The 26,737-nt window shown below is 49.7% G+C and overlaps 39 non-coding genes and 3 pseudogenes across 39 annotated transcripts; 15 read left to right on the top strand and 27 right to left on the bottom strand.

Moving 5' to 3' along the window:
* The first annotated feature begins 29 nt into the window (after positions 1-29).
* On the top strand, positions 30-192 carry LOC135032463 (U1 spliceosomal RNA). The gene has a single exon (XR_010227980.1). It is a non-coding gene; the product is annotated as a U1 spliceosomal RNA (small nuclear RNA).
* A 674-nt stretch (positions 193-866) lies between these two features.
* LOC135032576 (U1 spliceosomal RNA) lies at positions 867-1,028 on the top strand. Its single transcript, XR_010228079.1, has one exon. It is a non-coding gene; the product is annotated as a U1 spliceosomal RNA (small nuclear RNA).
* A 153-nt stretch (positions 1,029-1,181) lies between these two features.
* LOC135032458 (U1 spliceosomal RNA) lies at positions 1,182-1,344 on the top strand. Its single transcript, XR_010227976.1, has one exon. It is a non-coding gene; the product is annotated as a U1 spliceosomal RNA (small nuclear RNA).
* Positions 1,345-2,018: 674 nt separating this feature from the next.
* Positions 2,019-2,182, top strand: LOC135032417 (U1 spliceosomal RNA). Its single transcript, XR_010227940.1, has one exon. It is a non-coding gene; the product is annotated as a U1 spliceosomal RNA (small nuclear RNA).
* A 152-nt stretch (positions 2,183-2,334) lies between these two features.
* On the top strand, positions 2,335-2,497 carry LOC135032491 (U1 spliceosomal RNA). The gene has a single exon (XR_010228005.1). It is a non-coding gene; the product is annotated as a U1 spliceosomal RNA (small nuclear RNA).
* Positions 2,498-3,171: 674 nt separating this feature from the next.
* LOC135032416 (U1 spliceosomal RNA) lies at positions 3,172-3,335 on the top strand. The gene has a single exon (XR_010227939.1). It is a non-coding gene; the product is annotated as a U1 spliceosomal RNA (small nuclear RNA).
* Positions 3,336-3,487: 152 nt separating this feature from the next.
* LOC135032490 (U1 spliceosomal RNA) lies at positions 3,488-3,650 on the top strand. Its single transcript, XR_010228004.1, has one exon. It is a non-coding gene; the product is annotated as a U1 spliceosomal RNA (small nuclear RNA).
* A 674-nt stretch (positions 3,651-4,324) lies between these two features.
* Positions 4,325-4,488, top strand: LOC135032415 (U1 spliceosomal RNA). Its single transcript, XR_010227938.1, has one exon. It is a non-coding gene; the product is annotated as a U1 spliceosomal RNA (small nuclear RNA).
* A 152-nt stretch (positions 4,489-4,640) lies between these two features.
* On the top strand, positions 4,641-4,803 carry LOC135032488 (U1 spliceosomal RNA). The gene has a single exon (XR_010228002.1). It is a non-coding gene; the product is annotated as a U1 spliceosomal RNA (small nuclear RNA).
* A 674-nt stretch (positions 4,804-5,477) lies between these two features.
* Positions 5,478-5,641, top strand: LOC135032414 (U1 spliceosomal RNA). Its single transcript, XR_010227937.1, has one exon. It is a non-coding gene; the product is annotated as a U1 spliceosomal RNA (small nuclear RNA).
* Positions 5,642-5,793: 152 nt separating this feature from the next.
* Positions 5,794-5,956, top strand: LOC135032487 (U1 spliceosomal RNA). Its single transcript, XR_010228001.1, has one exon. It is a non-coding gene; the product is annotated as a U1 spliceosomal RNA (small nuclear RNA).
* Positions 5,957-6,630: 674 nt separating this feature from the next.
* Positions 6,631-6,794, top strand: LOC135032424 (U1 spliceosomal RNA). The gene has a single exon (XR_010227946.1). It is a non-coding gene; the product is annotated as a U1 spliceosomal RNA (small nuclear RNA).
* Positions 6,795-6,946: 152 nt separating this feature from the next.
* On the top strand, positions 6,947-7,109 carry LOC135032480 (U1 spliceosomal RNA). The gene has a single exon (XR_010227996.1). It is a non-coding gene; the product is annotated as a U1 spliceosomal RNA (small nuclear RNA).
* A 674-nt stretch (positions 7,110-7,783) lies between these two features.
* LOC135032421 (U1 spliceosomal RNA) lies at positions 7,784-7,947 on the top strand. The gene has a single exon (XR_010227943.1). It is a non-coding gene; the product is annotated as a U1 spliceosomal RNA (small nuclear RNA).
* Positions 7,948-8,099: 152 nt separating this feature from the next.
* Positions 8,100-8,262, top strand: LOC135032486 (U1 spliceosomal RNA). The gene has a single exon (XR_010228000.1). It is a non-coding gene; the product is annotated as a U1 spliceosomal RNA (small nuclear RNA).
* Positions 8,263-9,090: 828 nt separating this feature from the next.
* On the bottom strand, positions 9,091-9,253 carry LOC135032476 (U1 spliceosomal RNA). The gene has a single exon (XR_010227993.1). It is a non-coding gene; the product is annotated as a U1 spliceosomal RNA (small nuclear RNA).
* A 152-nt stretch (positions 9,254-9,405) lies between these two features.
* LOC135032423 (U1 spliceosomal RNA) lies at positions 9,406-9,569 on the bottom strand. The gene has a single exon (XR_010227945.1). It is a non-coding gene; the product is annotated as a U1 spliceosomal RNA (small nuclear RNA).
* A 674-nt stretch (positions 9,570-10,243) lies between these two features.
* Positions 10,244-10,406, bottom strand: LOC135032468 (U1 spliceosomal RNA). Its single transcript, XR_010227985.1, has one exon. It is a non-coding gene; the product is annotated as a U1 spliceosomal RNA (small nuclear RNA).
* Positions 10,407-10,558: 152 nt separating this feature from the next.
* LOC135032593 (U1 spliceosomal RNA) lies at positions 10,559-10,722 on the bottom strand. The gene has a single exon (XR_010228095.1). It is a non-coding gene; the product is annotated as a U1 spliceosomal RNA (small nuclear RNA).
* A 685-nt stretch (positions 10,723-11,407) lies between these two features.
* Positions 11,408-11,559, bottom strand: LOC135032533 (U1 spliceosomal RNA; annotated as a pseudogene).
* Positions 11,560-11,711: 152 nt separating this feature from the next.
* Positions 11,712-11,875, bottom strand: LOC135032432 (U1 spliceosomal RNA). Its single transcript, XR_010227954.1, has one exon. It is a non-coding gene; the product is annotated as a U1 spliceosomal RNA (small nuclear RNA).
* Positions 11,876-12,549: 674 nt separating this feature from the next.
* On the bottom strand, positions 12,550-12,712 carry LOC135032473 (U1 spliceosomal RNA). Its single transcript, XR_010227990.1, has one exon. It is a non-coding gene; the product is annotated as a U1 spliceosomal RNA (small nuclear RNA).
* A 152-nt stretch (positions 12,713-12,864) lies between these two features.
* Positions 12,865-13,028, bottom strand: LOC135032575 (U1 spliceosomal RNA). The gene has a single exon (XR_010228078.1). It is a non-coding gene; the product is annotated as a U1 spliceosomal RNA (small nuclear RNA).
* A 674-nt stretch (positions 13,029-13,702) lies between these two features.
* Positions 13,703-13,865, bottom strand: LOC135032467 (U1 spliceosomal RNA). Its single transcript, XR_010227984.1, has one exon. It is a non-coding gene; the product is annotated as a U1 spliceosomal RNA (small nuclear RNA).
* Positions 13,866-14,017: 152 nt separating this feature from the next.
* Positions 14,018-14,181, bottom strand: LOC135032592 (U1 spliceosomal RNA). Its single transcript, XR_010228094.1, has one exon. It is a non-coding gene; the product is annotated as a U1 spliceosomal RNA (small nuclear RNA).
* Positions 14,182-14,866: 685 nt separating this feature from the next.
* Positions 14,867-15,018, bottom strand: LOC135032532 (U1 spliceosomal RNA; annotated as a pseudogene).
* Positions 15,019-15,170: 152 nt separating this feature from the next.
* LOC135032431 (U1 spliceosomal RNA) lies at positions 15,171-15,334 on the bottom strand. Its single transcript, XR_010227953.1, has one exon. It is a non-coding gene; the product is annotated as a U1 spliceosomal RNA (small nuclear RNA).
* Positions 15,335-16,008: 674 nt separating this feature from the next.
* LOC135032457 (U1 spliceosomal RNA) lies at positions 16,009-16,171 on the bottom strand. The gene has a single exon (XR_010227975.1). It is a non-coding gene; the product is annotated as a U1 spliceosomal RNA (small nuclear RNA).
* A 152-nt stretch (positions 16,172-16,323) lies between these two features.
* Positions 16,324-16,487, bottom strand: LOC135032501 (U1 spliceosomal RNA). The gene has a single exon (XR_010228014.1). It is a non-coding gene; the product is annotated as a U1 spliceosomal RNA (small nuclear RNA).
* Positions 16,488-17,161: 674 nt separating this feature from the next.
* Positions 17,162-17,324, bottom strand: LOC135032475 (U1 spliceosomal RNA). The gene has a single exon (XR_010227992.1). It is a non-coding gene; the product is annotated as a U1 spliceosomal RNA (small nuclear RNA).
* A 152-nt stretch (positions 17,325-17,476) lies between these two features.
* LOC135032574 (U1 spliceosomal RNA) lies at positions 17,477-17,640 on the bottom strand. Its single transcript, XR_010228077.1, has one exon. It is a non-coding gene; the product is annotated as a U1 spliceosomal RNA (small nuclear RNA).
* Positions 17,641-18,314: 674 nt separating this feature from the next.
* LOC135032447 (U1 spliceosomal RNA) lies at positions 18,315-18,477 on the bottom strand. The gene has a single exon (XR_010227966.1). It is a non-coding gene; the product is annotated as a U1 spliceosomal RNA (small nuclear RNA).
* A 152-nt stretch (positions 18,478-18,629) lies between these two features.
* LOC135032572 (U1 spliceosomal RNA) lies at positions 18,630-18,793 on the bottom strand. The gene has a single exon (XR_010228075.1). It is a non-coding gene; the product is annotated as a U1 spliceosomal RNA (small nuclear RNA).
* A 2,719-nt stretch (positions 18,794-21,512) lies between these two features.
* Positions 21,513-21,676, bottom strand: LOC135032466 (U1 spliceosomal RNA). Its single transcript, XR_010227983.1, has one exon. It is a non-coding gene; the product is annotated as a U1 spliceosomal RNA (small nuclear RNA).
* A 691-nt stretch (positions 21,677-22,367) lies between these two features.
* Positions 22,368-22,509, bottom strand: LOC135032506 (U1 spliceosomal RNA; annotated as a pseudogene).
* A 152-nt stretch (positions 22,510-22,661) lies between these two features.
* LOC135032560 (U1 spliceosomal RNA) lies at positions 22,662-22,825 on the bottom strand. The gene has a single exon (XR_010228063.1). It is a non-coding gene; the product is annotated as a U1 spliceosomal RNA (small nuclear RNA).
* Positions 22,826-23,439: 614 nt separating this feature from the next.
* LOC135032496 (U1 spliceosomal RNA) lies at positions 23,440-23,602 on the bottom strand. Its single transcript, XR_010228009.1, has one exon. It is a non-coding gene; the product is annotated as a U1 spliceosomal RNA (small nuclear RNA).
* A 152-nt stretch (positions 23,603-23,754) lies between these two features.
* LOC135032429 (U1 spliceosomal RNA) lies at positions 23,755-23,918 on the bottom strand. Its single transcript, XR_010227951.1, has one exon. It is a non-coding gene; the product is annotated as a U1 spliceosomal RNA (small nuclear RNA).
* Positions 23,919-24,588: 670 nt separating this feature from the next.
* Positions 24,589-24,751, bottom strand: LOC135032495 (U1 spliceosomal RNA). The gene has a single exon (XR_010228008.1). It is a non-coding gene; the product is annotated as a U1 spliceosomal RNA (small nuclear RNA).
* A 152-nt stretch (positions 24,752-24,903) lies between these two features.
* Positions 24,904-25,067, bottom strand: LOC135032444 (U1 spliceosomal RNA). The gene has a single exon (XR_010227965.1). It is a non-coding gene; the product is annotated as a U1 spliceosomal RNA (small nuclear RNA).
* A 671-nt stretch (positions 25,068-25,738) lies between these two features.
* On the bottom strand, positions 25,739-25,901 carry LOC135032508 (U1 spliceosomal RNA). The gene has a single exon (XR_010228019.1). It is a non-coding gene; the product is annotated as a U1 spliceosomal RNA (small nuclear RNA).
* Positions 25,902-26,053: 152 nt separating this feature from the next.
* On the bottom strand, positions 26,054-26,217 carry LOC135032567 (U1 spliceosomal RNA). Its single transcript, XR_010228070.1, has one exon. It is a non-coding gene; the product is annotated as a U1 spliceosomal RNA (small nuclear RNA).
* Between the last annotated feature and the right edge of the window lie 520 nt (positions 26,218-26,737).

The raw sequence follows: 26,737 nt of genomic DNA, 5'->3' as shown, positions 1-26,737 counted from the left end.
AGCGACCCTCCCCAGCTCTAGCCCAACTCCTACTTACCTGCCAGGTGAGATACTATGATCATGAAGGTGCTTCTCCCAGGGCAAGGCTCACCCATTGCACTCTGGGTGTGCTGCCCCTGCGATTTCCCCAAATGTGGGAAACTTGACTGCATAATTTGTGTTTCCCCTGGTCAGGTCTCGTATAATTCAGATCTCTTTGTCTCAGGTCTCTCTCCAGCCTAGTTTGCTGTCTGTTTCAACTTCTCTTTTCTTGAGCCGCTCCCTTTTATACCCTTGTGCACTATCCTGACTTCTCCTCCTGTCTGCTTACTTTGTGCCTTCCAATGCGCAATGCAAACTACAGGTAGTGCTGCAGGGCCCACACCCTTTTACTTGCCTTACTGAACAGCTCTGGAGCTGTTACAGTGCCAAGCTGCTGCAAGAAATCAGCTTGAATGCTTCAGGGGATGGGGCATGGCCAACATGAGCCCCACACCGAAGGAGGGTGGAGGTGTTTAATGCGAACTAAGGGTCATCCAAGCGCCGCAAAAGGCCGCCATGCCCTGCATACCCCTTTTCTCTTTTCATATGCAGATGAGGGTTCCAGCCAACTTTGGCCCACTGCTTGGATGACATCACCGTATGCAATTCCGTCTTCTGCAGAACTTCCCCCAGGAATGCTTGTACTAGTTGTTGCATTTGGTTTGTTGTTTGGGGGTGCTTCAGTATTAGGCAGCCTTCTGCCCTCCCATGTTCATCTGAAAATATGTGTTCTCCCTGCAGTTGTTGTCCCCAGATGAGAGTTTCCTTGTGCTGCCTCAGTTGAATCTCCTTTACTTGACAGAGATGTGCATGAGCAGCGGCCCTCCCCAGCCCTATCCCAAATCATACTTATTTTGCATAGGAGATACCATGGTCATGAAGATTGTTCTCCCAGGGTGAGGTTCATTCATTGCATTTTGGGTATGCTGACCCCTGTGATTTCCCCAAATGTGGGAAACTCGACTGCATTATTTGTGGTAGTGGGGACTGTGTTTGTGCTTTCCTCTGGTCAGCTCTGGAAAAAGTCAGATTTCTTTGTCTCAGATCTTCCTCTAGCCTTGTTCTTCTTTCGAGAGTTCCCTTGTGCTGCCTCAGTTGGATCTCTTTCACTTGACAGGGGGGTGCCCGAACAGCGACTTTCCCCAGCTCTAGCCCAACTCCTACTTACCTGCCAGGTGAGATACTATGATCATGAAGGTGCTTCTCCCAGGGCAAGGCTCACCCATTGCACTCTGGGTGTGCTGCCCCTGCGATTTCCCCAAATGTGGGAAACTTGACTGCATAATTTGTGTTTCCCCTGGTCGGCTCTCGTATAATTCAGATCTCTTTGTCTCAGGTCTCTCTCCAGCCTAGTTTGCTGTCTGTTTCCACTTCTCTTTTCTTCAGCCGCTCCCTTCTATACCCTTGTGCACTATCCTGACTTCTCCTCCCGTCTGCTTACTTTGTGCCTTCCAATGCACAATGCAAACTACAGGTAGTGCTGCAGGGCCCACACCCTTTTACTTGCCTTACAGAGCAGCTCTGGAGCTGTTACAGTGCCCAGCTGCTGCAAGAAATCAGCTTGAATGCTTCAGGGGATGGGGCATGGCCAACATGAGCCCCACACCAAAGGAGGGTGGAGGTGTTTAATGCGAACTAGGGGTCATCCAAGCACCGCAAAAGGCCGCCATGCCCTGCACGCCCCTTTTCTCTTTTCATATGCAGATGAGGGTTGAAGCCAACTTTGACCCACTGCTTGGATGACATCACCGTATGCAAATCCGTCTTCTGCAGAACTTCCCCCAGGAATGCTTGCACTAGTTGTTGCATTTGGTTTGTTGTTTGGGGGTGCTTCAGTATTAGGCAGCCTTTTGCCCTCCCATGTTCATCTGAAAATATGTGTTCTCCCTGCAGTTGTTGTCCCAAGATGAGAGTTCCCTTGTGCTGCCTCAGTTGAATCTCCTTTACTTGACAGAGATGTGCATGAGCAGCGGCCCTCCCCAGCCCTATTCCAAATCATACTTATTTTGCATAGGAGATACCATGGTCATGAAGATTTTTCTCCCAGGGTGAGGTTCATTCATTGCATTTTGGGTATGCTGACCCCTGTGATTTCCCCAAATGTGGGAAACTTGACTGCATTATTTGTGGTAGTGGGAGACTGTGTTTGTGCTTTCCTCTGGTCAGCTCTGGTAAAAGTCAGATTTCTTTGTCTCAGATTTTCCTTTAGCCTTGTTCTTCTTTCGAGAGTTCCCTTGTGCTGCCTCAGTTGGATCTCCTTCACTTTACAGGGGGGTACCCGAGCAGCGACCCTCCCCAGCTCTAGCCCAACTCCTACTTACCTGCCAGGTGAGATACTATGATCATGAAGGTGCTTCTCCCAGGGCAAGGCTCACCCATTGTACTCTGGGTGTGCTGCTCCTGCGATTTCCCCAAATGTGGGAAACTTGACTGCATAATTTGTGTTTCCCCTGGTCGGCTCTCGTATAATTCAGATCTCTTTGTCTCAGGTCTCTCTCCAGCCTAGTTTGCTGTCTGTTTCCACTTCTCTTTTCTTCAGCCGCTCCCTTCTATACCCTTGTGCACTATCCTGACTTCTCCTCCCGTCTGCTTACTTTGTGCCTTCCAATGCACAATGCAAACTACAGGTAGTGCTGCAGGGCCCACACCCTTTTACTTGCCTTACAGAGCAGCTCTGGAGCTGTTACAGTGCCCAGCTGCTGCAAGAAATCAGCTTGAATGCTTCAGGGGCTGGGGCATAGCCAACATGAGCCCCACACCGAAGGAGGGTGGAGGTGTTTAATGCAAACTAGGGGTCAGACAAGCGCCGCAAAAGGCCACCATGCCCTGCACGCCCCTTTTCTGTTTTCATATGCAGACGAGGGTTGAAGCCAACTTTGACCCACTGCTTGGATGACATCACCATATGCAAATCCATCTGCGGCAGGCCTTCCCCCAGGAATGCTTGCACTAGTTGTTGCATTTGGTTTGTTGTTTGGAGGTGCTTCAGTATTAGGCAGCCTTCTGCCCTCCCATGTTCATCTGAAAATATGTGTTCTCCCTGCAGTTGTTGTCCCAAGATGAGAGTTCCCTTGTGCTGCCTCAGTTGAATCTCCTTTACTTGACAGAGATGTGCATGAGCAGCGGCCCTCCCCAGCCCTATTCCAAATCATACTTATTTTGCATAGGAGATACCATGGTCATGAAGATTTTTCTCCCAGGGTGAGGTTCATTCATTGCATTTTGGGTATGCTGACCCCTGTGATTTCCCCAAATGTGGGAAACTTGACTGCATTATTTGTGGTAGTGGGAGACTGTGTTTGTGCTTTCCTCTGGTCAGCTCTGGTAAAAGTCAGATTTCTTTGTCTCAGATTTTCCTTTAGCCTTGTTCTTCTTTCGAGAGTTCCCTTGTGCTGCCTCAGTTGGATCTCCTTCACTTTACAGGGGGGTACCCGAGCAGCGACCCTCCCCAGCTCTAGCCCAACTCCTACTTACCTGCCAGGTGAGATACTATGATCATGAAGGTGCTTCTCCCAGGGCAAGGCTCACCCATTGTACTCTGGGTGTGCTGCTCCTGCGATTTCCCCAAATGTGGGAAACTTGACTGCATAATTTGTGTTTCCCCTGGTCGGCTCTCGTATAATTCAGATCTCTTTGTCTCAGGTCTCTCTCCAGCCTAGTTTGCTGTCTGTTTCCACTTCTCTTTTCTTCAGCCGCTCCCTTCTATACCCTTGTGCACTATCCTGACTTCTCCTCCCGTCTGCTTACTTTGTGCCTTCCAATGCACAATGCAAACTACAGGTAGTGCTGCAGGGCCCACACCCTTTTACTTGCCTTACAGAGCAGCTCTGGAGCTGTTACAGTGCCCAGCTGCTGCAAGAAATCAGCTTGAATGCTTCAGGGGCTGGGGCATAGCCAACATGAGCCCCACACCGAAGGAGGGTGGAGGTGTTTAATGCAAACTAGGGGTCAGACAAGCGCCACAAAAGGCCACCATGCCCTGCACGCCCCTTTTCTGTTTTCATATGCAGACGAGGGTTGAAGCCAACTTTGACCCACTGCTTGGATGACATCACCATATGCAAATCCATCTGCGGCAGGCCTTCCCCCAGGAATGCTTGCACTAGTTGTTGCATTTGGTTTGTTGTTTGGAGGTGCTTCAGTATTAGGCAGCCTTCTGCCCTCCCATGTTCATCTGAAAATATGTGTTCTCCCTGCAGTTGTTGTCCCAAGATGAGAGTTCCCTTGTGCTGCCTCAGTTGAATCTCCTTTACTTGACAGAGATGTGCATGAGCAGCGGCCCTCCCCAGCCCTATTCTAAATCATACTTATTTTGCATAGGAGATACCATGGTCATGAAGATTTTTCTCCCAGGGTGAGGTTCATTCATTGCATTTTGGGTATGCTGACCCCTGTGATTTCCCCAAATGTGGGAAACTTGACTGCATTATTTGTGGTAGTGGGAGACTGTGTTTGTGCTTTCCTCTGGTCAGCTCTGGTAAAAGTCAGATTTCTTTGTCTCAGATTTTCCTTTAGCCTTGTTCTTCTTTCGAGAGTTCCCTTGTGCTGCCTCAGTTGGATCTCCTTCACTTTACAGGGGGGTACCCGAGCAGCGACCCTCCCCAGCTCTAGCCCAACTCCTACTTACCTGCCAGGTGAGATACTATGATCATGAAGGTGCTTCTCCCAGGGCAAGGCTCACCCATTGTACTCTGGGTGTGCTGCTCCTGCGATTTCCCCAAATGTGGGAAACTTGACTGCATAATTTGTGTTTCCCCTGGTCGGCTCTCGTATAATTCAGATCTCTTTGTCTCAGGTCTCTCTCCTGCCTAGTTTGCTGTCTGTTTCCACTTCTCTTTTCTTCAGCCACTCCCTTCTATACCCTTGTGCACTATCCTGACTTCTCCTCCCGTCTGCTTACTTTGTGCCTTCCAATGCACAATGCAAACTACAGGTAGTGCTGCAGGGCCCACACCCTTTTACTTGCCTTACAGAGCAGCTCTGGAGCTGTTACAGTGCCCAGCTGCTGCAAGAAATCAGCTTGAATGCTTCAGGGGATGGGGCATGGCCAACATGAGCCCCACACCAAAGGAGGGTGGAGGTGTTTAATGCGAACTAGGGGTCATCCAAGCACCGCAAAAGGCCGCCATGCCCTGCACGCCCCTTTTCTCTTTTCATATGCAGATGAGGGTTGAAGCCAACTTTGACCCACTGCTTGGATGACATCACCGTATGCAAATCCGTCTTCTGCAGAACTTCCCCCAGGAATGCTTGCACTAGTTGTTGCATTTGGTTTGTTGTTTGGGGGTGCTTCAGTATTAGGCAGCCTTCTGCCCTCCCATGTTCATCTGAAAATATGTGTTCTCCCTGCAGTTGTTGTCCCAAGATGAGAGTTCCCTTGTGCTGCCTCAGTTGAATCTCCTTTACTTGACAGAGATGTGCATGAGCAGCGGCCCTCCCCAGCCCTATTCCAAATCATACTTATTTTGCATAGGAGATACCATGGTCATGAAGATTTTTCTCCCAGGGTGAGGTTCATTCATTGCATTTTGGGTATGCTGACCCCTGTGATTTCCCCAAATGTGGGAAACTTGACTGCATTATTTGTGGTAGTGGGAGACTGTGTTTGTGCTTTCCTCTGGTCAGCTCTGGTAAAAGTCAGATTTCTTTGTCTCAGATTTTCCTTTAGCCTTGTTCTTCTTTCGAGAGTTCCCTTGTGCTGCCTCAGTTGGATCTCCTTCACTTTACAGGGGGGTACCCGAGCAGCGACCCTCCCCAGCTCTAGCCCAACTCCTACTTACCTGCCAGGTGAGATACTATGATCATGAAGGTGCTTCTCCCAGGGCAAGGCTCACCCATTGTACTCTGGGTGTGCTGCTCCTGCGATTTCCCCAAATGTGGGAAACTTGACTGCATAATTTGTGTTTCCCCTGGTCGGCTCTCGTATAATTCAGATCTCTTTGTCTCAGGTCTCTCTCCAGCCTAGTTTGCTGTCTGTTTCCACTTCTCTTTTCTTCAGCCGCTCCCTTCTATACCCTTGTGCACTATCCTGACTTCTCCTCCCGTCTGCTTACTTTGTGCCTTCCAATGCACAATGCAAACTACAGGTAGTGCTGCAGGGCCCACACCCTTTTACTTGCCTTACAGAGCAGCTCTGGAGCTGTTACAGTGCCCAGCTGCTGCAAGAAATCAGCTTGAATGCTTCAGGGGATGGGGCATGGCCAACATGAGCCCCACACCAAAGGAAGGTGGAGGTGTTTAATGCGAACTAGGGGTCATCCAAGCACCGCAAAAAGCCGCCATGCCCTGCACGCCCCTTTTCTCTTTTCATATGCAGATGAGGGTTGAAGCCAACTTTGACCCACTGCTTGGATGACATCACCGTATGCAAATCCGTCTTCTGCAGAACTTCCCCCAGGAATGCTTGCACTAGTTGTTGCATTTGGTTTGTTGTTTGGGGGTGCTTCAGTATTAGGCAGCCTTCTGCCCTCCCATGTTCATCTGAAAATATGTGTTCTCCCTGCAGTTGTTGTCCCCAGATGAGAGTTCCCTTGTGCTGCCTCAGTTGAATCTCCTTAACTTGACAGAGATGTGCATGAGCAGCGGCCCACCCCAGCTCTATCCCAAATCATACTTATTTTGCATAGGACATACCATGGTCATGAAGATTATTCTCCCAGGGTGAGGTTCATTCATTGCATTCTGGGTATGCTGACCCCTGTGATTTCCCCAAATGTGGGAAACTCGACTGCTTTATTTGTGGTAGTGGGGGACTGTGTTTGTGTTTTCCTCTGGTCAGCTCTGGTAAAAGTCAGATTTCTTTGTTTCAGATCTTCCTCTAGCCTTGTTCTTCTTTTGAGAGTTCCCTTGTGCTTCCTCAGTTGGATCTCCTTCACTTGACAGGGGGGTGCCCGAGCAGAGACCCTCCCCAGCTCTAGCCCAACTCCTACTTACCTGCCAGGTGAGATACTATGATCATGATGGTGCTTCTCCCAGGGCAAGGCTCACCCATTGCACTCTGGGTGTGCTGCCCCTGCGATTTCCCCAAATGTGGGAAACTTGACTGCATAATTTGTGTTTCCCCTGGTCGGCTCTCGTATAATTCAGATCTCTTTGTCTCAGGTCTCTCTCCAGCCTAGTTTGCTGTCTGTTTCCACTTCTCTTTTCTTCAGCCGCTCCCTTCTATAACCTTGTGCACTATCCTGACTTCTCCTCCCGTCTGCTTACTTTGTGCCTTCCAATGCACAATGCAAACTACAGGTAGTGCTGCAGGGCCCACACCCTTTTACTTGCCTTACAGAGCAGCTCTGGAGCTGTTACAGTGCCCAGCTGCTGCAAGAAATCTGCTTGAATGCTTCAGGGGATGGGGCATGGCCAACATGAGCCCCACACCAAAAGAGGGTGGAGGTGTTTAATGCGAACTAGGGGTCATCCAAGCACCGCAAAAGGCCGCCATGCCCTGCACGCCCCTTTTCTCTTTTCATATGCAGACGAGGGTTGAAGCCAACTTTGACCCACTGCTTGGATGACATCACCATATGCAAATCCATCTGCGGCAGGCCTTCCCCCAGGAATGCTTGCACTAGTTGTTGCATTTGGTTTGTTGTTTGGGGGTGCTTCAGTATTAGGCAGCCTTCTGCCCTCCCATGTTCATCTGAAAATATATGTTCTCCCTGCAGTTGTTGTCCCCAGATGAGAGTTCCCTTGTGTTGCCTCAGTTAAATCTCCTTTACTTGACAGAGATGTGCATGAGCAGCGGCCCTCCCCTGCCCTATTCCAAATCATACTTATTTTGCATAGGAGATACCATGGTCATGAAGATTTTTCTCCCAGGGTGAGGTTTATTCATTGCATTTTGGGTATGCTGACCCCTGTGATTTCCCCAAATGTGGGAAACTTGACTGCATTATTTGTGGTAGTGGGAGGCTGTGTTTGTGATTTCTTCTGGTCAGCTCTGGTAAAAGTCAGATTTCTTTGTCTCAGATTTTCCTTTAGCCTTGTTCTTCTTTCGAGAGTTCCCTTGTGCTGCCTCAGTTGGATCTCCTTCACTTTACAGGGGGGTACCCGAGCAGCGACCCTCCCCAGCTCTAGCCCAACTCCTACTTACCTGCCAGGTGAGATACTATGATCATGAAGGTGCTTCTCCCAGGGCAAGGCTCACCCATTGTACTCTGGGTGTGCTGCTCCTGCGATTTCCCCAAATGTGGGAAACTTGACTGCATAATTTGTGTTTCCCCTGGTCGGCTCTCGTATAATTCAGATCTCTTTGTCTCAGGTCTCTCTCCAGCCTAGTTTGCTGTCTGTTTCCACTTCTCTTTTCTTCAGCCGCTCCCTTCTATACCCTTGTGCACTATCCTGACTTCTCCTCCCGTCTGCTTACTTTGTGCCTTCCAATGCACAATGCAAACTACAGGTAGTGCTGCAGGGCCCACACCCTTTTACTTGCCTTACAGAGCAGCTCTGGAGCTGTTACAGTGGCCAGCTGCTGCAAGAAATCAGCTTGAATGCTTCAGGGGCTGGGGCATAGCCAACATGAGCCCCACACCGAAGGAGGGTGGAGGTGTTTAATGCAAACTAGGGGTCAGTCAAGCGCCGCAAAAGGCCACCATGCCCTGCACGCCCCTTTTCTGTTTTTATATGCAGACGAGGGTTGAAGCCACCTTTGACCCACTGCTTGGATGACATCACCATATGCAAATCCATCTGCGGCAGGCCTTCCCCCAGGAATGCTTGCACTAGTTGTTGCATTTGGTTTGTTGTTTGGGGGTGCTTCAGTATTAGGCAGCCTTCTGCTCCACCCTCCTTTGGTGTGGGGCTCATGTTGGCCATGTCCCATCCCCTGAAGCATTCAAGCAGATTTCTTGCAGCAGCTGGGCACTGTAACAGCTCCAGAGACGCTCTGTAAGGCAAGTAAAAGGGTGTGGGCCCTGCAGCACTACCTGTAGTTTGCATTGTGCATTGGAAGGCACAAAGTAAGCAGACGGGAGGAGAAGTCAGGATAGTGCACAAGGGTATAGAAGGGAGCGGCTGAAGAAAAGAGAAGTGGAAACAGACAGCAAACTAGGCTGGAGAGAGATCTGAGACAAAGAGATCTGAATTATACGAGAGCCGACCAGGGGAAACACAAATTATGCAGTCAAGTTTCCCACATTTAGGGAAATCGCAGGGGCAGCACACCCAGAGTGCAATGGGTGAGCCTTGCCCTGGGAGAAGCACCTTCATGATCATAGTATCTCACCTGGCAGGTAAGTAGGAGTTGGGCTAGAGCTAGGGAGGGTCGCTGCTTGGACACCCCCCTGTTAAGTGAAGGAGATCCAACTGAGGCAGCACAAGGGAACTCTCGAAAGAAGAACAAGGCTAAAGGAAAATCTGAAACAAAGAAATCTGACTTTTACTAGAGCTGACCAGAAGAAATCACAAACACAGCCTCCCACTACCACAAATAATGCAGTCGAGTTTCCCACATTTGGGGAAATCACAGGGGTCAGCATACCCAAAATGCAATGAATGAACCTCACCCTGGGAGAAAAATCTTCATGACCATGGTATCTCCTATGCAAAATAAGTATGATTTGGAAGAGGGCTGGGGAGGGCCGCTGCTCATGCACATCTCTGTCAAGTAAAGGAGATTCAACTGAGGCAGCACAAGGGAACTCTCATCTTGGGACAACAACTGCAGGGAGAACATATATTTTCAGATGAACATGGGAGGGCAGAAGGCTGCCTAATACTGAAGCACCCCCAAACAACAAACCAAATGCAACAACTAGTGCAAGCATTCCTGGGGGAAGGCCTGCCGCAGATGGATTTGCATATGGTGATGTCATCCAAGCAGTTGGTCAAAGTTGGCTTCAACCCTCGTCTGCATATGAAAAGAGAAAAGGGGCGTGCAGGGCATGGTGGCCTTTTGCGGCGCTTGGCTGACCCCTAGTTTGCATTAAACACCTCCACCCTCCTTTGGTGTGGGGCTCATGTTGGCTATGCCCCAGCCCCTGAAGCATTCAAGCTGAATTCTTGCAGCAGCTGGGCACTGTAACAGCTCCAGAGCTGCTCTGTAAGGCAAGTAAAAGGGTGTGGGCCCTGCAGCACTACCTGTAGTTCGCATTGTGCGTTGGAAGGCACAAAGTAAGCAGACAGGAGGAGAAGTCAGGATAGTGCGCAAGGGCATAGAAGGGAGCGGCTCAAGAAAAGAGAAGTGGAAACAGACAGCAAACTAGGCTGGAGAGAGACCTGAGACAAAGAGATCTGAATTATACGAGAGCCGACCAGGGGAAACACAAATTATGCAGTCAAGTTTCCCACATTTGGGGAAATCGCAGGAGCAGCACACCCAGAGTGCAATGGGTGAGCCTTGCCCTGGGAGAAGCACCTTCATGATCATAGTATCTCACCTGGCAGGTAAGTAGGAGTTGGGCTAGAGCTGGGGAGGGTCGCTGCTCGGGTACCCCCCTGTAAAGTGAAGGAGATCCAACTGAGGCAGCACAAGGGAACTCTCGAAAGAAGAACAAGGCTAGAGGAAAATCTAAGACAAAGAAATCTGACTTTTACCAGAGCTGACCAGAGGAAAGCACAAACACAGTCCCCCACTACCACAAATAATGCAGTCAAGTTTCCCACATTTGGGGAAATCACAGAGGTCAGCATACCCAAAATGCAATGAATGAACCTCACCCTGGGAGAACAATCTTCATGACCATGGTATCTCCTATGCAAAATAAGTATGATTTGGAATAGGGCTGGGAAGGGCCGCTGCTCATGCACATCTCTGTCAAGTAAAGGAGATTCAACTGAGGCAGCACAAGGGAACTCTCATCTGGGGACAACAACTGCAGGGAGAACACATATTTTCAGATGAACATGGGAGGGCAGAAGGCTGCCTAATACTGAAGCACCCCCAAACAACAAACCAAATGCAACAACTAGTGCAAGCATTCCTGGGGGAAGTTCTGCAGAAGATGGATTTGCATACGGTGATGTCATCCAAGCAGTGGGTCAAAGTTGGCTTCAACCCTCATCTGCATATGAAAAGAGAAAAGGGGCGTGCAGGGCATGGCGGCCTTTTGCGGTGCTTGGATGACCCCTAGTTCGCATTAAACACCTCCACCCTCCTTCGGTGTGGGGCTCATGTTGGCTATGCCCCAGCCCCTGAAGCATTCAAGCTGATTTCTTGCAGCAGCTGGGCACTGTAACAGCTCCAGAGCTGCTCTGTAAGGCAAGTAAAAGGGTGTGGGCCCTGCAGCACTACCTGTAGTTTGCATTGTGCATTGGAAGGCACAAAGTAAGCAGATGGGAGGAGAAGTCAGGATAGTGCACAAGGGTATAGAAGGGAGCGGCTGAAGAAAAGAGAAGTGGAAACAGACAGAAAACTAGGCTGGAGAGAGACCTGAGACAAAGAGATCTGAATTATACGTGAGCCGACCAGGGGAAACACAAATTATGCAGTCAAGATTCCCACATTTGGGGAAATCGCAGGAGCATCACACCCAGAGTACAATGGGTGAGCCTTGCCCTGGGAGAAGCACCTTCATGATCATAGTATCTCACCTGGCAGGTAAGTAGGAGTTGGGCTAGAGCTGGGGAGGGTCGCTGCTCGGGTACCCCCCTGTAAAGTGAAGGAGATCCAACTGAGGCAGCACAAGGGAACTCTCGAAAGAAGAACAAGGCTAAAGGAAAATCTGAGACAAAGAAATCTGACTTTTACCAGAGCTGACCAGAGGAAAGCACAAACACAGTCTCCCACTACCACAAATAATGCAGTCAAGTTTCCGACATTTGGGGAAATCACAGGGGTCAGCATACCCAAAATGCAATGAATGAACCTCACCCTGGGAGAAAAATCTTCATGACCATGGTATCTCCTATGCAAAATAAGTATGATTTGGGATAGGGCTGGTGAGGGCCGCTGCTCAGGCACATCTCTGTCAAGCAAAGGAGATTCAACTGAGGCAGCACAAGGGAACTCTCATCTGGGGACAACAACTGCAGGGAGACCACATCTTTTCAGATGAACATGGGAGGGCGGAAGGCTGCCTAATACTGAAGCACCATCAAATATCAAACCATATGCAACAACTAGTACAAGCACTCCTGGGGGAAGGTCTGCAGCAGACGGATTTGCATATGGTGATGTTATCCAAGCAGTGGGCCAAAGTTGACTGGAACCCTCATCTGCATATGAAAAGAGAAAAGGGGCATGCAGGGCATGGCGGCCTTTTGCAGTGCTTGGATGACCCCTAGTTCGCATTAAACACCCCCACCCTCCTTTGGTGTGGGGCTCATGTTGGCCATGCCCCATCCCCTGAAGCATTCAAGCTGATTTCTTGCAGCAGCTGGGCACTGTAACAGCTCCAGAGCTGCTCTGTAAGGCAAGTAAAAGGGTGTGGGCCCTGAAGCACTACCTGTAGTTTGCATTGTGCATTGGAAGGCACAAAGTAAGCAGACGGGAGGAGAAGTCAGGATAGTGCACAAGGGTATAGAAGGGAGCGGCTGAAGAAAAGAGAAGTGGAAACAGACAGCAAACTAGGCTGGAGAGAGACCTGAGACAAAGAGATCTGAATTATACGAGAGCCGACCAAGGGAAACACAAATTATGCAGTCAAGTTTCCCACATTTGGGGAAATCGCAGGGGCAGCACACCCAGAGTGCAATGGGTGAGCCTTTCCCTGGGAGAAGCACCTTCATGATCATAGTATCTCACCTGGCAGGTAAGTAGGAGTTGGGCTAGAGCTGGGGAGGGTCGCTGCTCGGGTACCCCCCTGTAAAGTGAAGGAGATCCAACTGAGGCAGCACAAGGGAACTCTCGAAAGAAGAACAAGGCTAGAGGAAAATCTGAGACAAAGAAATCTGACTTTTACCAGAGCTGACCAGAGGAAAGCACAAACACAGTCCCCCACTACCACAAATAATGCAGTCAAGTTTCCCACATTTGGGGAAATCACAGGGGTCAGCATACCCAAAATGCAATGAATGAACCTCACCCTGGGAGAACAATCTTCATGACCATGGTATCTCCTATGCAAAATAAGTATGATTTGGAATAGGGCTGGGGAGGGCCGCTGCTCATGCACATCTCTGTCAAGTAAAGGAGATTCAACTGAGGCAGCACAAGGGAACTCTCATCTGGGGACAACAACTGCAGGGAGAACACATATTTTCAGATGAACATGGGAGGGCAGAAGGCTGCCTAATACTGAAGCACCCCCAAACAACAAACCAAATGCAACAACTAGTGCAAGCATTCCTGGGGGAAGGCCTGCCGCAGATGGATTTGCATATGGTGATGTCATCCAAGCAGTTGGTCAAAGTTGGCTTCAACCCTCGTCTGCATATGAAAAGAGAAAAGGGGCGTGCAGGGCATGGTGGCCTTTTGCGGCGCTTGGCTGACCCCTAGTTTGCATTAAACACCTCCACCCTCCTTTGGTGTGGGGCTCATGTTGGCTATGCCCCAGCCCCTGAAGCATTCAAGCTGAATTCTTGCAGCAGCTGGGCACTGTAACAGCTCCAGAGCTGCTCTGTAAGGCAAGTAAAAGGGTGTGGGCCCTGCAGCACTACCTGTAGTTCGCATTGTGCGTTGGAAGGCACAAAGTAAGCAGACAGGAGGAGAAGTCAGGATAGTGCGCAAGGGCATAGAAGGGAGCGGCTCAAGAAAAGAGAAGTGGAAACAGACAGCAAACTAGGCTGGAGAGAGACCTGAGACAAAGAGATCTGAATTATACGAGAGCCGACCAGGGGAAACACAAATTATGCAGTCAAGTTTCCCACATTTGGGGAAATCGCAGGAGCAGCACACCCAGAGTGCAATGGGTGAGCCTTGCCCTGGGAGAAGCACCTTCATGATCATAGTATCTCACCTGGCAGGTAAGTAGGAGTTGGGCTAGAGCTGGGGAGGGTCGCTGCTCGGGTACCCCCCTGTAAAGTGAAGGAGATCCAACTGAGGCAGCACAAGGGAACTCTCGAAAGAAGAACAAGGCTAGAGGAAAATCTGAGACAAAGAAATCTGACTTTTACCAGAGCTGACCAGAGGAAAGCACAAACACAGTCCCCCACTACCACAAATAATGCAGTCAAGTTTCCCACATTTGGGGAAATCACAGAGGTCAGCATACCCAAAATGCAATGAATGAACCTCACCCTGGGAGAACAATCTTCATGACCATGGTATCTCCTATGCAAAATAAGTATGATTTGGAATAGGGCTGGGAAGGGCCGCTGCTCATGCACATCTCTGTCAAGTAAAGGAGATTCAACTGAGGCAGCACAAGGGAACTCTCATCTGGGGACAACAACTGCAGGGAGAACACATATTTTCAGATGAACATGGGAGGGCAGAAGGCTGCCTAATACTGAAGCACCCCCAAACAACAAACCAAATGCAACAACTAGTACAAGCATTCCTGGGGGAAGTTCTGCAGAAGATGGATTTGCATACGGTGATGTCATCCAAGCAGTGGGTCAAAGTTGGCTTCAACCCTCATCTGCATATGAAAAGAGAAAAGGGGCGTGCAGGGCATGGCGGCCTTTTGCGGTGCTTGGATGACCCCTAGTTCGCATTAAACACCTCCACCCTCCTTCGGTGTGGGGCTCATGTTGGCTATGCCCCAGCCCCTGAAGCATTCAAGCTGATTTCTTGCAGCAGCTGGGCACTGTAACAGCTCCAGAGCTGCTCTGTAAGGCAAGTAAAAGGGTGTGGGCCCTGCAGCACTACCTGTAGTTTGCATTGTGCATTGGAAGGCACAAAGTAAGCAGATGGGAGGAGAAGTCAGGATAGTGCACAAGGGTATAGAAGGGAGCGGCTGAAGAAAAGAGAAGTGGAAACAGACAGAAAACTAGGCTGGAGAGAGACCTGAGACAAAGAGATCTGAATTATACGTGAGCCGACCAGGGGAAACACAAATTATGCAGTCAAGATTCCCACATTTGGGGAAATCGCAGGAGCATCACACCCAGAGTACAATGGGTGAGCCTTGCCCTGGGAGAAGCACCTTCATGATCATAGTATCTCACCTGGCAGGTAAGTAGGAGTTGGGCTAGAGCTGGGGAGGGTCGCTGCTCGGGTACCCCCCTGTAAAGTGAAGGAGATCCAACTGAGGCAGCACAAGGGAACTCTCGAAAGAAGAACAAGGCTAAAGGAAAATCTGAGACAAAGAAATCTGACTTTTACCAGAGCTGACCAGAGGAAAGCACAAACACAGTCTCCCACTACCACAAATAATGCAGTCAAGTTTCCGACATTTGGGGAAATCACAGGGGTCAGCATACCCAAAATGCAATGAATGAACCTCACCCTGGGAGAAAAATCTTCATGACCATGGTATCTCCTATGCAAAATAAGTATGATTTGGAATAGGGCTGGGGAGGGCCGCTGCTCATGCACATCTCTGTCAAGTAAAGGAGATTCAACTGAGGCAGCACAAGGGAACTCTCATCTTGGGACAACAACTGCAGGGAGAACATATATTTTCAGATGAACATGGGAGGGCAGAAGGCTGCCTAATACTGAAGCACCCCCAAACAACAAACCAAATGCAACAACTAGTGCAAGCATTCCTGGGGGAAGGCCTGCCGCAGATGGATTTGCATATGGTGATGTCATCCAAGCAGTGGGTCAAAGTTGGCTTCAACCCTCGTCTGCATATGAAAAGAGAAAAGGGGCGTGCAGGGCATGGTGGCCTTTTGCGGCGCTTGGCTGACCCCTAGTTTGCATTAAACACCTCCACCCTCCTTTGGTGTGGGGCTCATGTTGGCTATGCCCCAGCCCCTGAAGCATTCAAGCTGATTTCTTGCAGCAGCTGGGCACTGTAACAGCTCCAGAGCTGCTCTGTAAGGCAAGTAAAAGGGTGTGGGCCCTGCAGCACTACCTGTAGTTCGCATTGTGCATTGGAAGGCACAAAGTAAGCAGACGGGAGGAGAAGTCAGGATAGTGCACAAGGGTATAGAAGGGAGCGGCTGAAGAAAAGAGAAGTGGAAACAGACAGCAAACTAGGCTGGAGAGAGACCTGAGACAAAGAGATCTGAATTATACGAGAGCCGACCAGGGGAAACACAAATTATGCAGTCAAGTTTCCCACATTTGGGGAAATCGCAGGGGCAGCACACCCAGAGTGCAATGGGTGAGCCTTGCCCTGGGAGAAGCACCTTCATGATCATAGTATCTCACCTGGCAGGTAAGTAGGAGTTGGGCTAGAGCTGGGGAGGGTCGCTGCTCGGGTTCCCCCCTGTGAAGTGAAGGAGATCCAACTGAGGCAGCACCAGGGAACTCTCGAAAGAAGAACAAGGCTAGAGGAAGATCTGAGACAAAGAAATCTGACTTTTACCAGAGCTGACCAGAGGAAAGCACAAACACAGTCCCCCACTACCACAAATAATGCAGTCGAGTTTCCCACATTTGGGAAAATCACAGGGGTCAGCATACCCAGAATGCAATGAATGAACCTCACCCTGGGAGAACAATCTTCATGACCATGGTATCTCCTATGCAAAATAAGTATGATTTGGGATAGGGCTGGTGAGGGCCGCTGCTCAGGCACATCTCTGTCAAGCAAAGGAGATTCAACTGAGGCAGCACAAAGGAACTCTCATCTGGGGACAACAACTGCAGGGAGACCACATCTTTTCAGATGAACATGGGAGGGCGGAAGGCTGCCTAATACTGAAGCACCATCAAATATCAAACCATATGCAACAACTAGTACAAGCACTCCTGGGGGAAGGTCTGCAGCAGACGGATTTGCATATGGTGATGTTATCCAAGCAGTGGGCCAAAGTTGACTGGAACCCTCATCTGCATATGAAAAGAGAAAAGGGGCATGCAGGGCATGGCGGCCTTTTGCAGTGCTTGGATGACCCCTAGTTCGCATTAAACACCCCCACCCTCCTTTGGTGTGGGGCTCATGTTGGCCATGCCCCATCCCCTGAAGCATTCAAGCTGATTTCTTGCAGCAGCTGGGCACTGTAACAGCTCCAGAGCTGCTCTGTAAGGCAAGTAAAAGGGTGTGGGCCCTGAAGCACTACCTGTAGTTTGCATTGTGCATTGGAAGGCACAAAGTAAGCAGACGGGAGGAGAAGTCAGGATAGTGCACAAGGGTATAGAAGGGAGCGGCTGAAGAAAAGAGAAGTGGAAACAGACAGCAAACTAGGCTGGAGAGAGACCTGAGACAAAGAGATCTGAATTATACGAGAGCCGACCAAGGGAAACACAAATTATGCAGTCAAGTTTCCCACATTTGGGGAAATCGCAGGGGCAGCACACCCAGAGTGCAATGGGTGAGCCTTTCCCTGGGAGAAGCACCTTCATGATCATAGTGTCTCACCTGGCAGGTAAGTAGGAGTTGGGCTAGAGCTGGGGAGGGTCGCTGCTCGGGTACCCCCCTGTAAAGTGAAGGAGATCCAACTGAGGCAGCACAAGGGAACTCTCGAAAGAAGAACAAGGCTAGAGGAAAATCTGAGACAAAGAAATCTGACTTTTACCAGAGCTGACCAGAGGAAAGCACAAACACAGTCCCCCACTACCACAAATAATGCAGTCAAGTTTCCCACATTTGGGGAAATCACAGGGGTCAGCATACCCAAAATGCAATGAATGAACCTCACCCTGGGAGAACAATCTTCATGACCATGGTATCTCCTATGCAAAATAAGTATGATTTGGAATAGGGCTGGGGAGGGCCGCTGCTCATGCACATCTCTGTCAAGTAAAGGAGATTCAAGTGAGGCAGCACAAGGGAACTCTCATCTGGGGACAACAACTGCAGGGAGAACACATATTTTCAGATGAACATGGGAGGGCAGAAGGCTGCCTAATACTGAAGCACCCCCAAACAACAAACCAAATGCAACAACTAGTGCAAGCATTCCTGGGGGAAGTTCTGCAGAAGACGGATTTGCATACGGTGATGTCATCCAAGCAGTGGGTCAAAGTTGGCTTCAACCCTCATCTGCATATGAAAAGAGAAAATGGGCGTGCAGGGCATGGCGGCCTTTTGCGGTGCTTGGATGACCCCTAGTTCGCATTAAACACCTCCACCCTCCTTTGGTGTGGGGCTCATGTTGGCCATGCCCCATCCCCTGAAGCATTCAAGCTGATTTCTTGCAGCAGCTGGGCACTGTAACAGCTCCAGAGCTGCTCTGTAAGGCAAGTAAAAGGGTGTGGGCCCTGCAGCACTTCCTGTAGTTTGCATTGTGCATTGGAAGGCACAAAGTAAGCAGACTGGAGGAGAAGTCAGGATAGTGCACAAGGGTATAGAAGGGAGCGGCTGAAGAAAAGAGAAGTGGAAACAGACAGCAAACTAGGCTGGAGAGAGACCTGAGACAAAGAGATCTGAATTATACGAGAGCCGACCAGGGGAAACACAAATTATGCAGTCAAGTTTCCCACATTTGGGGAAATCGCAGGGGCAGCACACCCAGAGTGCAATGGGTGAGCCTTGCCCTGGGAGAAACACCTTCATGATCATAGTATCTCACCTGGCAGGTAAGTAGGAGTTGGGCTAGAGCTGGGGAGGGTCGCTGCTCGGGTTCCCCCCTGTGAAGTGAAGGAGATCCAACTGAGGCAGCACCAGGGAACTCTCGAAAGAAGAACAAGGCTAGAGGAAGATCTGAGACAAAGAAATCTGACTTTTACCAGAGCTGACCAGAGGAAAGCACAAACACAGTCCCCCACTACCACAAATAATGCAGTCGAGTTTCCCACATTTGGGAAAATCACAGGGGTCAGCATACCCAGAATGCAATGAATGAACCTCACCCTTGGAGAACAATCTTCATGACCATGGTATCTCCTATGCAAAATAAGTATGATTTGGGATAGGGCTGGTGAGGGCCGCTGCTCAGGCACATCTCTGTCAAGTAAAGGAGATTCAACTGAGGCAGCACAAGGGAACTCTCATCTGGGGACAACAACTGCAGGGAGACCACATCTTTTCAGATGAACATGGGAGGGCGGAAGGCTGCCTAATACTGAAGCACCATCAAATATCAAACCATATGCAACAACTAGTACAAGCACTCTTGGGGGAAGGTCTGCAGCAGACGGATTTGCATATGGTGATGTTATCCAAGCAGTGGGCCAAAGTTGACTGGAACCCTCATCTGCATATGAAAAGAGAAAAGGGGCATGCAGGGCATGGCGGCCTTTTGCAGTGCTTGGATGACCCCTAGTTCGCATTAAACACCCCCACCCTCCTTTGGTGTGGGGCTCATGTTGGCCATGCCCCATCCCCTGAAGCATTCAAGCTGATTTCTTGCAGCAGCTGGGCACTGTAACAGCTCCAGAGCTGTTCTGTAAGGCAAGTAAAAGAGTGTGGGCCCTGCAGCACCACCTGTTGTTCGCATTGTGCGTTGGAAGGCACAAATTAAGCAGACGGGAGGAGAAGTCAGGATAGTGCGCAAGGGCATTCTTTTCTCTTAGTCCGGGGGCAAGGCTTCAAAATGGGGTCTGCAACGGAGGAGACACAGGGGGCGTGGTCACAGCAGCTTTTCTCTACAGTCTGCACCAGCAGGAGCCTACACCATTTTTTATGATCACGCTGAACTGCAGTGCGACTGCAATTACAGCATGGTCAAGAAGGGAGGCGTCATGCTGGGTGGCCATGCCCTGTCACTGTGCAGGAGCCAGCACCGCTCACACACTAGTCCCCGGGTGCAGCCCCCAACCCCCGGGACTCCCGGAGCAACAAAATGTAGATTCAGGCCACCAGGCCACGCCCCTACCTATGAAACCATGCCTCCTTTTTACCATTGCGCTGTTTATCTGCGCGCACTGCATTACAATCTCCCTCGCCACCTCTCTGGGTCTCACCAGTGATAGTGACACCTCTGCCATGCTTGTAGCAGCTGGTCCTAAGATCTACGCCTCAAGCCCTGAGTGTTTGCCCTTGTGACTTGTTGATCATCATAGCGAAGCAGATGCTTACAGAAAACTGCAGGGGCTTAGACTGAAAATAAAAAAATTGATGGGTATAAGGTAGAGAGGAGCGGGTTCGGTTCTCCGAGAACCGAATTCCCCACGAACTCCACGTGGTTAACACTGGTCCGAGGCAGGCTCGGTTGTTCCCGCCTGACTCGGAAAACCTGAACAAGGGAAAATGTCATCATCCCGCTGTCGGATTCTCGCGAGATTCGGATTCCATATAAAGAGCTGCGCGTTGCTGCCATTTTTACTCGTGCATTGAAGAGAGAGCGGAGAGGACGTGGCTATGTTCTCTCAGTGGAAATCTCAATATCAGTGCTCAGTATCAGTGGTTACTTATTGCTGCTCAGTAATACTAGTAGTGTGTCTCTCCTGCTCAGTGTCAGTTCTCAGTAGTATCCTCATCAGTGCTCAGTATCACTGCTCATTGTCTTGTGCTGCATTGTGGTGCTCAGCATACTACAGTACATTACTAATAGTCCAGTGCTGCATCTTGCTGCTCAGTGTCAGTTCTAGTATCCTCATCAGTGCTCACTATCACTGCTCATTGCATTGTGGTGTTCTGTATACTACAGTAACATAGTAATATAGTATATATAGAGGAGCGGGTTCGGTTCTCCGAGAACCGAATTCCCGACGAACTCCACGTGGTTTACACTGGTCCGAGGCAGGCTCGGTTGTTCCCGCCTGACTCGGAAAACCTGAACAAGGGAAAATGTCATCATCCCGCTGTCGGATTCTCGCGAGATTCGGATTCCATATAAAGAGCTGCGCGTTGCCGCCATTTTTACTCGTGCATTGAAGAGAGAGCGGAGAGGACGTGGCTATGTTCTCTCAGTGGAAATCTCCATATCAGTGCTCAGTATCAGTGGTTACTTATTGCTGCTCAGTAATACTAGTAGTGTGTCTCTCCTGCTCAGTGTCAGTTCTCAGTAGTATCCTCATCAGTGCTCAGTATCACTGCTCATTGTCTTGTGCTGCATTGTGGTGCTCAGCATACTACAGTACATTACTAATAGTCCAGTGCTGCATCTTGCTGCTCAGTGTCAGTTTTAGTATCCTCATCAGTGCTTACTATCACTGCTCATTACATTGTGGTGTTCTGTATACTACAGTAACATAGTAATATAGTAACATATAGTAACATAGTTTTTGAGGTTGAATAGAGGCAAATTGCCCATCGTGTTCAACCTGTTTTAAGTTGTGATGATTCTACATACTTGCTGAATAATGTTTTATGACTAGTTAGCTACTATAACTCATGTTACCCCCGGATTAACCATGTTGATATTTTAAGTATTATAACCTTGGATAGCTTTTTCATTCAGAAATGTATCCATTCCTTTTTTAAATCCAATTACAGAGTCCGCCATTACCACCTTCCCTGGCAGGGAATTCCACATCCTGATTGCCCTAACAGTGAAGATCATAGTATCTCACCTGGCAGGTAAGTAGGAGTTGGGCTAGAGCTGTGGAGGATTGCTGCTCGGGCACCCCCTGTCAAGTGAAGGAGATCCAACTGAGGCAGCACAAGGGAACTCTCGAAAGAAGAACAAGGCTAGAGGAAGATCTGAGACAAAGAAATCTGACTTTTACCAGAGCTGACCAGAGGAAAGCACAAACACAGTCCCCCACTACCACAAATAATGCAGTCGAGTTTCCCACATTTGGGGAAATCACAGGGGTCAGCATACCCAGAATGCAATGAATGAACCTCACCCTGGGAGAACAATCTTCATGACCATGGTATCTCCTATGCAAAATAAGTATGATTTGGGATAGGGCTGGGGAGGGCCGCTGCTCAGGCACATCTCTGTCAAGTAAAGGAGATTCAACTGAGGCAGCACAAGGGAACTCTCATCTGGGGACAACAACTGCAGGGAGAACACATATTTTCAGATGAACATGGGAGGGCAGAAGGCTGCCTAATACTGAAGCACCCCCAAAAAACAAACCAAATGCAACTACTAGTGCAAGCATTCCTGGGGGAAGGCCTGCAGCAGATGGATTTGCATATGGTGATGTCATCCAAGCAGTGGGTCAAAGTTGGCTTCAACCCTCGTCTGCATATGAAAATAAAAAAGGGGTGTGCAGGGCATGGCGGCCTTTTGCGGCGCTTGGATGACCCCTAGTTCGCATTAAACACCTCCACCCTCCTTCGGTGTGGGGCTCATGTTGGCTATGCCCAAGCCCCTGAAGCATTCAAGCTGATTTCTTGCAGCAGCTGGGCACTGTAACAGCTCCAGAGCTGCTCTGTAAAGCAAGTAAAAGGGTGTGGGCCCTGCAGCACTACCTGTATTTTGCATTGTGCGTTGGAAGGCACAAAGTAAGCAGACGGGGAAGTCAGGATAGTGCACAAGGGCATAGAAGGGAGCGGCTCAAGAAAAGAGAAGTGGAAACAGGCAGCAAACTAGGCTGGAGAGGGACCTGAGACAAAGAGATCTAAATTATATGAGAGCCGACCAGGGGAAACACAAATTATGCAGTCAAGTGTCCCACATTTGGGGAAATCGCAGGAGCAGCACACCCAGAGTGCAATGGGTGAGCCTTGCCCTGGGAGAAGCACCTTCATGATCATAGTATCTCACCTGGCAGGTAAGTAGGAGTTGGGCTAGAGCTGGGGAGGGTTGCTGCTCGGGTACCCCCCTGTCAAGTGAAGGAGATCCAACTGAGGCAGCACAAGGGAACTCTCGAAAGAAGAACAAGGCTAGAGGAAGATCTGAGACAAAGAAATCTGACTTTTACCAGAGCTGACCAGAGGAAAGCACAAACACAGTCCCCCACTACCACAAATAATGCAGTCGAGTTTCCCACATTTGGGGAAATCACAGGGGTCAGCATACCCAAAATGCAATGAATGAACCTCACCCTCGGAGAACAATCTTCATGACCATGGTATCTCCTATGCAAAATAAGTATGATTTGGGATAGGGCTGGGGAGGGCCGCTGCTCAGGCACATCTCTGTCAAGTAAAGGAGATTCAACTGAGGCAGCACAAGGGAACTCCCATCTGGGGACAACAACTGCAGGGAGAACACATATTTTCAGATGAACATGGGAGGGCAGAAGGCTGCCTAATACTGAAGCACCCCCAAACAACAAACCAAATGCAACAACTAGTACAAGCATTCCTGGGGGAAGTTCTGCAGAAGACGGATTTGCATACGGTGATGTCATCCAAGCAGTGGGCCAAAGTTGGCTGGAACCCTCATCTGCATATGAAAAGAGAAAAGGGGTATGCAGGGCATGGCGGCCTTTTGCGGCGTTGGATGACCCTTAGTTCGCATTAAACACCCCCACCCTCCTTCGGTGTGGGGCTCATGTTGGCTATGCCCCAGCCCCTGAAGCATTCAAGCTGATTTCTTGCAGCAGCTTGGCACTGTAACAGCTCCAGAGCTGCTCTGTACGGCAAGTAAAAGGGTGTGGGCCCTGCAGCACTACCTGTAGTTTGCATTGTGCATTGGAAGGCACTTAAGAAAAGAGAAGTGGAAACAGACAGCAAACTAGGCTGGAGAGAGACCTGAGACAAAGAGATCTGAAGTATACGAGAGCCGACCAGGGGAAACACAAATTATGCAGTCAAGTTTCCCACATTTGGGGAAATCGCAGGAGCAGCACACCCAGAGTGCAATGGGTGAGCCTTGCCCTGGGAGAAGCACCTACGTGATCATAGTATCTCACCTGGCAGGTAAGTAGGAGTTGGGCTAGAACTGGGGAGGGTCGCTGCTCGGGTACCCCCCTGTCAAGTGAAGGAGATCCAACTGAGGCAGCACAAGGGAATTCTCGAAAGAAGAACAAGGCTAGAGGAAGATCTGAGACAAAGAAATCTGACTTTTACCAGAGCTGACCAGAGGAAAACACAAACACAGTCCCCCACTACCACAAATAATGCTGTCGAGTTTCCCACATTTGGGGAAATCACAGGGGTCAGCATACCCAGAATGCAATGAATGAACCTCACACTGGGAGAATAATCTTCATGACCATGGTATCTCCTATGCAAAATAAGTATGATTTGGGATAGGGCTGGGGAGGGCCGCTGCTCAGGCACATCTCTGTCAATTAAAGGAGATTCAACTGAGGCAGCATAAGGGAACTCTCACTGGGGACAACAACTGCAGGGAGAACACATATTTTCAGATGAACATGGGAGGGCAGAAGGCTGCCTAATACTGAAGCACCCCCAAACAACAAACCAAATGCAACAACTAGTGCAAGCATTCCTGGGGGAAGGCCTGCAGCAGATGGATTTGCATATGGTGATGTCATCCAAGCAGTGGGTCAAAGTTGGCTTCAACCCTTGTCTGCATATGAAAAGAGAAAAGGGGCGTGCAGGGCATGGCGGCCTTTTGCGGCGCTTGGATGACCCCTAGTTCGCATTAAACACCTCCACCCTCCTTCGGTGTGGGGCTCATGTTGGCTATGCCCCAGCCCCTGAAGCATTCAAGCTGATTTCTTGCAGTAGCTGGGCACTGTAACAGCTCCAGAGCTGCTCTGTACGGCAAGTAAAAGGGTGTGGGCCCTGCAGCACTACCTGTAGTTTGCATTGTGCATTGGAAGGCACAAAGTAAGCAGACGGGAGAAGTAAGGATAGTGCGCAAGGCCATAGAATGGAGCGGCTTAAGAAAAGAGAAGTGGAAACAGACAGCAAACTAGGCTGGAGAGAGACCTGAGACAAAGAGATCTGAATTATACGAGAGCCGACCAGGGGAAACACAAATTATGCAGTCAAGTTTCCCACATTTGGGGAAATCGCAGGAGCAGCACACCCAGAGTGCAATGGGTGAGCCTTGCCCTGGGAGAAGCACCTACGTGATCATAGTATCTCACCTGGCAGGTAAGTAGGAGTTGGGCTAGAGCTGGGGAGGGTCGCTGCTCGGGTACCCCCCTGTCAAGTGAAGGAGATCCAACTGAGGCAGCACAAGGGAATTCTCGAAAGAAGAACAAGGCTAGAGGAAGATCTGAGACAAAGAAATCTGACTTTTACCAGAGCTGACCAGAGGAAAACACAAACACAGTCCCCCACTACCACAAATAATGCTGTCGAGTTTCCCACATTTGGGGAAATCACAGGGGTCAGCATACCCAGAATGCAATGAATGAACCTCACACTGGGAGAATAATCTTCATGACCATGGTATTTCCTATGCAAAATAAGTATGATTTGGGATAGGGCTGGGGAGGGCCGCTGCTCAGGCACATCTCTGTCAAGTAAAGGAGATTCAACTGAGGCAGCATAAGGGAACTCTCATCTGGGGACAACAACTGCAGGGAGAACACATATTTTCAGATGAACATGGGAGGGCAGAAGGCTGCCTAATACTGAAGCACCCCCAAACAACAAACCAAATGCAACAACTAGTGCAAGCATTCCTGGGGGAAGGCCTGCAGCAGATGGATTTGCATATGGTGATGTCATCCAAGCAGTGGGTCAAAGTTGGCTTCAACCCTCGTCTGCATATGAAAAGAGAAAAGGGGCGTGCAGGGCATGGCGGCCTTTTGCGGCGCTTGGATGACCCCTAGTTCGCATTAAACACCTCCATTCTCCTTCGGTGTGGGGCTCATGTTGGCTATGCCCCAGCCCCTGAAGCATTCAAGCTGATTTCTTGCAGTAGCTGGGCACTGTAACAGCTCCAGAGCTGCTCTGTACGGCAAGTAAAAGGGTGTGGGCCCTGCAGCACTACCTGTAGTTTGCATTGTGTATTGGAAGGCACAAAGTAAGCAGACGGGAGAAGTAAGGATAGTGCGCAAGGCCATAGAATGGAGCGGCTTAAGAAAAGAGAAGTGGAAACAGACAGCAAACTAGGCTGGAGAGAGACCTGAGACAAAGAGATCTGAATTATACGAGAGCCGACCAGGGGAAACACAAATTATGCAGTCAAGTTTCCCACATTTGGGGAAATCGCAGGGGCAGCACATCCAGAGTGCAATGGGTGAGCCTTGCCCTGGGAGAAGCACCTTCATGATTATAGTATCTCACCTGGCAGGTAAGTAGAAGTTGGGCTAGAGCTGGGGAGGGTCGCTGCTCGGGCACACCCCTGTCAAGTGAAGGAGATCCAACTGAGGCAGCACAAGGGAACTCTCGAAAGAAGAACAAGGCTAGAGGAAGATCTGAAACAAATAAATCTGACTTTTACCAGAGCTGACCAGAGGAAAGCACAAACACAGTCCCCCACTACCACAAATAATGCAGTTGAGTTTCCCACATTTGGGGAAATCACAGGGGTCAGCATACCCAGAATGCAATGAATGAACCTCACCCTGGGAGAACAATCTTCAAGACCATGGTCTCTCCTATGCAAAATAAGTATGATTTGGGATAGGGCTGGGGAGGGCCGCTGCTCAGGCGCATCTCTGTCAAGTAAAGGAGATTCAACTGAGGCAGCACAAGGGAACTCTCATCTGGGGACAACAACTGCAGGGAGAACACATATTTTCAGATGAACATGGGAGGGCAGAAGGCTGCCTAATACTGAAGCACCCCCAAACAACAAACCAAATGCAACAACTAGTGCAAGCATTCCTGGGGGAAGGCCTGCAGCAGATGGATTTGCATATGGTGATGCCATCCAAGCAGTGGGTCAAAGTTGGCTTCAACCCTCGTCTGCATATGAAAAGATAAAAGGGGCGTGCAGGGCATGGCGGCCTTTTGCGGCGCTTGGCTGACCCCTAGTTCGCATTACACACCTCCACCCTCCTTCGGTGTGGGGCTCATGTTGGCTATGCCCCAGCCCCTGAAGCATTCAAGCTGATTTCTTGCAGCAGCTGGGCACTGTAACTGCTCCAGAGCTGCTCTGTACGGCAAGTAAAAGGGTGTGGGCCCTGCAGCAC

Source organism: Pseudophryne corroboree, unplaced genomic scaffold (assembly GCF_028390025.1).
Source record: "Pseudophryne corroboree isolate aPseCor3 unplaced genomic scaffold, aPseCor3.hap2 scaffold_545, whole genome shotgun sequence".
Taxonomy (NCBI): domain Eukaryota; kingdom Metazoa; phylum Chordata; class Amphibia; order Anura; family Myobatrachidae; genus Pseudophryne; species Pseudophryne corroboree.
The sequence above is the reverse complement of the archived record's forward strand: the minus strand, read 5'-3'. Positions and strand labels throughout refer to the sequence as shown.